At 36.5% G+C, this 8,783-nt stretch overlaps 1 long non-coding RNA gene across 1 annotated transcript; it reads right to left on the bottom strand.

The window, feature by feature from the left end:
• Positions 1 to 3,015: 3,015 nt before the first annotated feature.
• LOC126974238 (uncharacterized) lies at positions 3,016 to 6,515 on the bottom strand. Its single transcript, XR_007731493.1, has 3 exons — positions 6,420 to 6,515; positions 4,363 to 4,493; positions 3,016 to 3,159 (listed from the first exon to the last, which is right to left on the bottom strand). It is a non-coding gene; the product is annotated as an uncharacterized LOC126974238 (long non-coding RNA).
• Positions 6,516 to 8,783: the final 2,268 nt, after the last annotated feature.

Raw genomic sequence — 8,783 nt, 5'->3', positions numbered from 1 at the left:
GGTTCTCAGGTTGACACTGTCTATACTGACTACAGCAAGGCTTTTTACCGTATTGACCATAGTATACTACTGTCAAAATTATATTCTCTAGGCATCCATGGTCATTTGTATAGATGGTTTTCTTCCTACGTTCTAAATAGGTCTCAAGCGGTTGTTCTGAATGGTTATACCTCGGCGTGGGTTGATATTCCGTCAGGCGTTCCTCAGGGATCATTGTTAGGACCCCTATTTGTTATATTTATTAACGATATCAGCTCATGCTTTTCGAATTCAGAGTTTTTATTATTTGCTGACGACATGAAAATTTTCAAGACTGTTAACAATCTTCATGATGCTTTACTTCTCCAAGATGACTTGAACAGGCTGGATAACTATTGCACATTCAACAAGTTAGATTTGAATGTCTCTAAATGCTTTTTTATAAACTTTTCACGTAAACGAAACGTTTTTGAATATTATAAATATAAGATTAAAAATCAAAATTTAGCTGTTATAAAAAATATTAAAGATCTATTTGTAATTCATGACAATAAATTAATGTTAGATGACCATGTTAATGCTGTAGTAAATGGAGCCTATCAGGCTCTTGGATTTATTATTCGTGCTTCACAGAATTAAAAAAACAAAATTAAGAAAACTATAAAAATATCTATTGCGCCTACGTACGTAGTCATTTAGAGTACGGGTCTCAAATTTGTAATCCCTGTTATAAAATATACTCAGACAACATCGAGAGAATCCAAAGGAAATTCACGCGTTGCCTGTCATATAAATTTAATATACCAATGTCTGAATATCCACAGCGAATCCTGATGTTCCATCTACCTCCATTATATCAGAGGCGAAACATGTCGGACATCGCGTTTTTACTGAAATTAGCCCAAAATAACATTGATAGTCCGGAGCTTCTTAGCAAAATTAATCTTAATATTCCTACTCGTAGTCCTAAGAAACCGGCTTTGTTTAGCATTGATTCCAGCCACTAACTACCGGAAAAATTGCTTTTTTCCTCGTTGCATGCGGCAGTTCAATAAGCTTAACCATGATGACCGTTTTGACCTCTTTACTTGTAGTCCTCGTGTAGCTAAGAATGTGCTTACCAAAGACAGTGTCGATGTAAGTCTAACATAAAAAAGAAGCACTTAATCTCATAAGTTAGAACCTATTTTGTGTTACAGTATTGTTTGTGTTATATATTAATCTGAGCTTAAGCAATTAAAAACATATGTGGAAGCTTGTAATTAGTATTTATTAATCTATTTGTTGTGTAAAATTTGTTAAAATGGCTGTAAGTTTCCCAAATAAAATAAAATAAAATAAAATAAAAATTATTTGTAAACTTGTTTATAATCTAAATGACAGATGCAACTCAAACCCCATGCCATAATGAAGAACAGATGTGCAACAAAAAAGCTTACTAAAAATAAGATAGTTCTGGCAGAGAGGGCGAGTACTACTTCTTCCAACAGCACCCAGCTTATCTGTGACATACTAATAGACACCACAGCAGAGACACACTCATATTAGAAGTAAAACGTGGTGACGCTCTAACTGAAGAAAGAATGATTGACTTTTAATACTCTCACTATACAGTAAATGAAAATGTAATAGTTAGTTCTCTGCCTTCGAAGGCAGGGCCAGTAACGCACTGGTTTAGCGGGCCAGTTATGCACTGGAAGCCTGAACGGCTTTTATGTGGTCGGGGTCACGCTGAAAGCTTGAGGAGTCAACGAGCAAATCAGGGATCCACCAGAAGCCTGAAGAATTCGTGCGGGCGGAGCGGGTGATCACTATTTCAGTGCGACCGAGGTCACCAAACTAGCGTTGGAATTGTTTCTGATGTCCATTACGGATTTTGTTGACGATGATGATCCGTTGGAATTGTGTATCTTAAGTATTTATTATATAGCGACACAAAGTAAAAGCTAGCGGCAAGTACAGCCTGAATTATAATTTAAGATTATCATGTAACCGATACCTTTCTAGATCGTCGAACACTGCGACGACGTCTGCTGCTTTCTCGACGCCTTGGTGTTGTTGTTGCTCTTTTAGGGAGTGATGGCGTTGTTGTTGCTTTTCTAGATGGTGGTGGTGTTGTATGAATTGCTCCAGATGGTGATGGTGTCGATGTTGCTCTTCCAGGGAGTGATGGTGTTGTTGTTGCCATTCTAGATGGTGGTGGTGTTATTGATACTGCTCCAGATGGTGATGCTGTTGTTGTTGCTCTTCCAGGGAGTGATGGTGTTGTTGTTGCCATTCTAGATGGTGGTGGTGTTATTGATACTGCTCCAGGTGGTGATGGTGTAGTTGTTGCTTTTCCAGGGAGTGATGGTGTTGTTGTAATTCTAGATGGTGGTGGTGTTGTTGATACTACTCCAGGTGGTGATGGTGTTGTTGTTGCTCTTCCAAAGAGTGATGGTGTTGTTGTTGCTCTTCCAAAGAGTGATGGTGCTGTTGTTGCTCTTCCAAAGAGTGATGGTGTTGTTGTTGCTCTACCAGGAAGTGATGGTGTTGTTGTTGCCATTCTAGATGGTGGTGGTGTTATTGATACTTCTCCAGGTGGTGTTGGTGTCGAAGTTGCTCTTCCAGGGAGTGATGGTGTTGTTGTTGCCATTCTAGATGGTGGTGGTGTTGTTGATACTGCTCCAGGTGGTGATGGTGTTGTTGTTGCCATTCTAGATGGTGGTGGTGTTATTGATATTTCTCCAGGTGGTGTTGGTGTCGAAGTTGCTCTTCCAGGGAGTGATGGTGTTGTTGTTGCCATTCTAGATGGTGGTGGTGTTATTGATACTTCTCCAGGTGGTGTTGGTGTCGAAGTTGCTCTTCCAGGGAGTGATGGTGTTGTTGTTGCCATTCTAGATGGTGGTGGTGTTGTTGATACTACTCCAGGTGGTGATGGTGTTGTTGTTGCTCTTCCAAAGAGTGATGGTGTTTTTGTTGCTCTTCCAATGAGTGATGGTGTTGCTGTTACCCTTCTAGGGAGTGATGGTCTTGTAGTTGATGTTCTAGATGGTGGTGGTGTTGTTGTTGCTATTAAGGATAGTGGTGATGTTGTTGTTGCTATTCCAGGTGGTGACGGTGTTGTTGTTGATGTCCCAGATAGTGATCGTGTTGAACTGTCTATAGTCTCGTTGGAATATTGGTTCTCATCGAAGCATTCTGAAATGAGGTTTTAATAATTAAAATAAATATGATAATAATGTGGTTTATAAAAACATACTTTTTCAACAATCAAAAACAACGATAAAATAAAAAGATATTAATATAATATAATTGTGATTGCCGCCATTTAACTGAGCCGTGGCATTCCTGGAAACTGTGGATTCATCAGTTGAACAAATTGGAACTGTTGACCATTCAATATTATCAATTATTTTGATTATGAGGACAAAATTAAGTAATTTCTCATCAATTTTGGAAATGGAAATCTCGCTATTTGCAAGAGCCCACGTCTTATCGACCTGGAAACACTGCGGTCCAAAATTTAATCCAGATTTGGTTCGAACTGGAAGGTCCTCGACAATCAGTCTAGAACTTACAGTGAATGCAAGACTCACATCATGATGGTAATCAACTTTATTAAATGTGATGCGACACTCGAACTCACTAGTAGAAACCAGGTGAAACCTACATACATAAAAGTGAATGTTTGTCTGTATGTACTTTATAGAATCGAAAACTATGCGTTTAATCAGATGATGATCTTCAGCAAAGTGTTGTGCATGAGCCCACGAAGGATTCTGAGTTGGCACGATCAATCATCGACAGATGGCGCCACTTTCATTCCAAGGAATTTCAAACATTATATTGAATTTATTTTAGTTAGTGTCTTAGCAGCGCGCGATAATGAATCTAGATTGTAAGTGATCATAAAAAATGCCTTCAGGATTCCCGCACTACCCTAGTAATACCACAGTCACACTATTAGTAGATTACACCTTTTTTTTATGAAAATAAGGGACGAGACGAGTAGGACGTTCTGCTGATGGTAATTGAAACGCCCTGCAAATTACAATGCAGTGCCGTTAAGGATCATTAAAAATCCCAATAATACAATTTATGCTCGTCACTTTGTGACATTCTTATGTCGCATTATTGGGATTTATGACATCTTTGTCAAGTCTCATTTGCCCAGTAATTTCACTAGCTACGATGCCCTTCAGACCGAAACACAGTAATGCTTACACATAACTGCTTAACGGCAGAAATAGGCGACGTTGTGGTACCCATAATCTAGCCGGCATCCGGTGAAAAGGAGCCTCCCACTGTCACTCCCACACACCTGCCTAGAGCCAGCTTTATCCGAGCAGTTCTATAAGCATCTCTTTCGGTTAGGACTACGATGGTTTGTAAGGCACTCACCGGTGAATAAGTTGTCAGCGCGTTTCTGAAGAAGTCTAGTCATTCCACTCTGGAGTAGTGAAGATGTTTTGAGAGAGAGTCGCTTCTTGGGATTGTCCGATGTGTTATTCACCCGTTTCTTAACATATGAACTATAAAATAATAAAGTATAGTTTTAGCAAGCCTTATTTTAGTTTAAGTATAATTCAAATTCAAATATATTATTCAAAATAGGATGTGCCAACACTTATTGAAAGTCAAAAATTACCACCCATTCCAAAAAGTATGCCTCAGGCCTGAGAAGAACGGGTGCAACAAATTCAGCGGGGTGGTACCATTAAGAAATTCATTTATGTTATAGTAGACTTTGTCACACAGCCGTTTTTTATACAATTCTTTTGAATATCGAAAATAATTTTGTTTTGAAAATTTTCTGGGATCTTGTAGTAAAAGCATATACAAAAGAAATACTAACTTGACGTATAAGAATTTATTTAACCAAATCTTGACGAAAAATGTATTTGGAGGTAGCATAATTTTACTCATAAAGAATCTGTACGCTTCTAAAATAAATTAAAAAAAAATGCAGAACAAACTTAAAATGTACATCAAACAACAGTTATAACGATACCTACTAATCAATGACGTTCTATGCACCTATTTTAGGGACATATCATGTGTGACAACTGTCACTGTCCGAATCGAACGTAAACCGAATGAAAGTTTTACATTGCTGCTTATTGAAGAATAATATTTTATGCAACTGAAGTAATGCAGCAATGTAAAAGTATATCAGTCGAAGCTTGTTATGATGTAATTTGTGACATGACGTGTTGTATCTATTTGTATAGAACGTCATCACTTCATATTATTATAATAGGATTAATTAGAACTATAAAGCATGGGAGTGGATTTTCCCAAGCTGACAACTTACATTATTGAAAATAATTCAAATATTGTTTACAAAATCTTATCAAATAAATAAATATTTTATTTGAATACTTATTTAAGCTTGAATTTCCAACTCGTCATACTATTATTTATTTCCATTTTGTAGGTGCCGCATATGGCTCAGTGCTTACTGACTCTGACAAGGCTTAGAGCTAGACCTCCCGGGTTCGAATCGCGGTAGATGCAAACATTAGTAGGATGAATTCGAATGTATGCTGCAAAACAAACAGACATTGATACATCCTGCCCATTAATTCTGAGCGGCACTAGAACTGCGCACGTCACCTTTAGACTATAAGCTGTTAAGTCTCATTTGCCCAGTAATTTCACTAGTTACGGCGCCCTTAGACCGAAACAGTAATGCTTACACATTACTGCTTCAGGGCAGAAATAGGCACCGTTGTGATACCATAATCTAGCCGGCATCCTGTGCAAAGGAGCCTCCCACTGATAAAACACTTTTTATATGTTATTTATCTTTAATGAAATGAAGTTATTCGTTTTCTGACACCCATAGCACAAGACTGTAAACTTGGTTAGAAGGTTTAAAAATTATATTTGATATTTTTTTAATTGTTCATGTTAACATTAAACAATCACAGAAGTTGAGTAGAACTTGTTTCTTGTCGCAAAACTGTAAAATGTTATAAGTAAAACAAAAATATTTGTAAAAAGAGTATCTGAACTAATTTCGCAATAAAAACGTAATACAAAAAAAATTTTAATGTTTCCATTACACTATCAATGAAATAATGATTAATGCTCTTATTTGGGCAATAATCAAACAAGACATGCCACTTGATTTATTTTGTGAGCGTCGTGTTAATTCGCTTCGATACACATTCAATATCCAGGGTAGGTTTTGCAATTTGTGTCTGTCACATGTACTCAACAATAATTATTTTAGGTAGAGGTTGAATCTAATATTGTTTCACAGTAACACTGGTACACCACCAGTGAGGAAGGAAGAACTTCTTCAGCACCAGTTTCTAAAAACCTCAAAACACTAGAGATGCTTGAACAGCGTATTGTCCCCGCGTTCACGGATCCATCGAATCTTATTTGAGTTTCAAAAGTACAGAAAAATTAAACGGATACAAAATTTTTTAAGAGATTTTAAAACTTACCACACAGCGTTCAAATTTACAGAACCCTCATAACTGGGTAATGGTTGACTATGAGCGGCGCACCAAACAGTTCTGGTCGAAGGGTTTTTAATAATTTTCTCCTCGAAAAACATTATAAGTAGCTACTGTCCGTAAACCGTTCTGTGCATAGACTACATAGATATACTAAGATGTTCTGTCTTGTCTATTTAATATTTTTTAGAAGTACCCTCATTTTTATTACATAGATAAAGTATCGTCTAAGTTTAAGCAATTTACATATTATGGTCTGAACTTTTAAAAGAAACGAATATAGTAATAATAAACATAATAGTATAAATATACTAGTTGACACAGCAAAGTTGTATTGCCATATCAAGTAATTAAAAAGATATTCAATAATTAAAATTTTTGGTGTATAAAAATTAGATGACGACCGATTCTGAAACATATATCGTATATACATAAAATTTATCGTAGTACAATTATTGTATTCGATTGCCATCTTGCAACCCTATTGCGGATCGGTGGATGGAATAGAATATTATAAAATTGCGATACAAAATAGCTGTTGATCCTAGAGGGTTGAAAATTCAGGGTTGTGTGTATTTTTTAATGTTGTATCATAAAAAAATAAAACATAAATAATTAATCTAAAAATTAAAATAAAATTGGGGTGGACTACACTTAACATTTAGGGAGATACAAAATAGATGTTGATCGACTCTCAGACCTACCCAATATGCACACAAAATTTTATGAGAATCGGTCAAGCCGAAGGTCAAGAGTTTCGCAGGAGTTTAACTACAAACACGAGAGAGACACGAGAATTTTTTATATTAGATTTACATATATGTACTAAGTAGGAAATGTATGAACCGTGCAGTCATTGATAGATTGACAGATGACGGCTATAATCTTGTAAGAAACGGAGATAGCCGAAATCAAAACAGACACGGCCTTTGAATCCGCATCTAACATGAATCGTAAGGATAGAATCCTGCATTATGTAATAGGGAAGTCACTTACAACAAGAACCTTAATTATGAGGCTTAATTTCACAATATCTTAATGCTAACATAATATTAATTGTCATTTCTACTAAACTGTTACTGGTTCTATGTGCATTCTGCATGAACCTCTAAATTGCATATGAGTTCCTGGTATATGTTGCTAGGATGACACATGACTTCAACCGCTTTGAAAGACATTGCTGTCACCGCTACCATATTTATGTTCTCCTGGTGTAGTAGTAATACGTGGTGAGCATGACGTCAGAATATATTGAGGTATACTCGCGTCATACATAAGACAATCTCTTCTTCAACTATGATTGCCTGGTACCAAAACACTGCATAATGCCTCCTTTCTCAAAGAGAAAGTTTTTTATTTTATTAATTATATTGGTTATTTGGTTTAAATTAATTTTATGGAAATTTTAAAGAACGACCTTAAGTTAAGTTTGAATACGAATTTCTGCCTGCTTCATTTGTGATCATTTTTTTTAGCTTACTTGAAATAAGTTCCTAGTTGCTATACATTGTTGGATAGCTAAGGAAACGGTTATATTTTTAATCTGCAAGCCTAAATCCATAACTTGTTTTTTTTTTTTTTTAAATTTATAGCATAGCAAAGGAAAAAGCCTTAAAAAATTATCATTTTTCGTGTCGCAATTTTAAATTTGGACCGCTATTGACCAGTGACCAACCTTTGCTCTTACAAAACATTGAGCGGCAATTTTAAATTTGCTAAATTCGAATAAAAAAATCACTACGTTAATATATACTTGTGCGTTACTATAAAGTATACGTGAGTATTTGCGTAGTGCTCTGGTATGAATTGGAAGAACTTGATAAAAAGTTATTTTCAATCTATATGTGATTATTTTCCTACCCTTGCGTTCTGGGCATGTATAGAATGGAAAGACGCTGCCCGGCAACTTCAGTTTCGCAATAATCTGGGCTTTTTTGGTGACTTTAGTTCTCCCACGGATCTCCTCATTTCTGATTCAATCTCGCTGGAAAACTCAGAGCATAGCAATTCCTCAATCAATCCCTCTGAGCGACCATAAGCTCCCTCATAAAGCTCATAGTCAGTGAACCCGTCTGCGTTCCGTGTGTCATCACTGGCAGCACACACTTGTTGACAACATTCGACGAATGATTTCTTTCGCAAAATTGGACCTGCCTATCTAGATTATTTGTCTATGGTAGTAGTACTTCTCAACAATTTCAAGAGTAGAGTACCCAACTGTTACGGAAATAGGTGCGACATGGACATTAGACATAATGTTTGTCTTATCCACGGCTAATTGAGACATCCTCTGTGGCAAGTTGTATTGAAGCCATCAAGGCTTAGGTCTTCCATGGTCGCAGCCAAGATTAA

Source organism: Leptidea sinapis, chromosome 31 (genome assembly GCF_905404315.1).
Source record: "Leptidea sinapis chromosome 31, ilLepSina1.1, whole genome shotgun sequence".
Lineage (NCBI taxonomy): Eukaryota > Metazoa > Arthropoda > Insecta > Lepidoptera > Pieridae > Leptidea > Leptidea sinapis.
This window is presented reverse-complemented; position numbering and strand designations above follow the sequence as displayed.